The sequence below is a fragment of the Bison bison genome, unplaced genomic scaffold, assembly GCF_000754665.1.
Source record: "Bison bison bison isolate TAMUID 2011002044 unplaced genomic scaffold, Bison_UMD1.0 scf7180017864495, whole genome shotgun sequence".
Taxonomy (NCBI): Eukaryota; Metazoa; Chordata; class Mammalia; order Artiodactyla; family Bovidae; genus Bison; species Bison bison.
The window spans coordinates 5,689,195-5,690,472 of NW_011495054.1; the positions used below are offsets into that span (position 1 = coordinate 5,689,195).

The window sequence follows — 1,278 nt, forward strand, 5'->3', positions numbered from 1 at the left end:
CCCCGCCTGAGCTCTGGGCCGCCCCTCCTGTCGCCCGACTTCGTGTCCCCACGGCTCCACGCGCCCCTCGCCGCGGTCAGCTGGGGTTTCCGAGCCGCCCGCGAAGCAAGCAGTCGACTTGCAGGCGTCCGCCAAGGCCTCCCCAAGGTGGCGCCACACCCAGGACAGGCCCCGGGGCCCTCCGCAGCGCTGGCGCCGAGCTGATGACGTAAAGAGGTCAGGGGCCGGCGGGGCGGGGCTACGGGCCCTCACCAGCTGACTCTGGTGCCTGCGGGTGGCACTACAAACTAGTTTGTCCCTGCGCAGTGGACAGGGCTTCTGGCGCGGGAACTGCCCTACGGAAAGATCCGGAGATAAACGACTAGTGATGCAGGCTTGGAAACTGAGGCTCCGGGCGGGTCAGGCGGTAACAAGAGTTCTATATATAATAATAGCAATAATAGTTATATATATACGGTGCGTTTACTTTACGTGAGGCTCTTTTCTTCCCTTAGTTTATCTCATCTTTATAAAGTAGGCATTTGGCCCTTTGAGCTAGGTGTGTTCTTGTTCCCTGTTAACAGGTGAGGTAACTGAGGCTGTCAGAGAGCGAAACTCATTTGCGCACAACTGCGGACAGCTGAGAAGTGGTCAAGTCGGAACTGGGACGCAGGTTTGTGCTCGTTACTCAACCAACACAGATGACTTTTTTTTTTTTTTTTTTAATGCCTGGCTCGAGAAAACAAGTAATCAATGAAAGCCGGACACTAAAGCCTTTGCCTATCAGCATCCCATCTGCGGACCAAATGCTGAACTGGGTGCAGGCCCTCCCTCTCTGCAGCCCCTAGGCTCTGGCGGCGGGGAGCAGCCTACAGCTCATGGGGTTGGCCTGGGGGCTCTGGAACCAGCTCTGCCGCAGGGGCCCCCCAGATCTCTGACCCCAAGGCTCGTTCGCTCCGCTCTTCCTCATGTCGGCATTTAGCTGGGTATCTTTCCCTTTCGGAAAGTGGAGTAGCCAGCAAATTCAGGCTCCCATAGCTCCGTGGGAGAGAGGAGGGCCTCACCAGATGCGGCTGCTCTTCTGCCAAACCTCTCCTGGGCAAGGGGAGGTGGAGATTAGGGGTCGGGAAGGGGGGGTGGAGAAGCCAGGCTATACCAACAGCCTATCAAAGAACCTTGAAAGAGTATTTGGTTAATCACCTCTTGGTGGTTCTTCATTCATTCACTTATTTACTGAGCACCGCTGTGTGCCAGGCCTACTCGACCCTGGGGAAAAAGTAGAAAAAAGACACAGTACCT

General features: G+C 56.3%; 1 long non-coding RNA gene across 2 annotated transcripts in view; it reads left to right on the forward strand.

The window, feature by feature from the left end:
• The first annotated feature begins 6 nt into the window (after positions 1-6).
• Positions 7-1,278, forward strand: part of LOC104980044 — a 17,982-nt gene continuing 16,710 nt past the window's right edge. Inside the window, exons 1-2 of one of the 2 annotated variants that reach the window (XR_824214.1) lie at positions 7-456; positions 564-652. This is a non-coding gene — a long non-coding RNA (uncharacterized LOC104980044). Of the gene's footprint in view, positions 653-1,278 lie in introns of both variants that reach the window. The other variant, XR_824213.1, reaches the window with a different exon arrangement.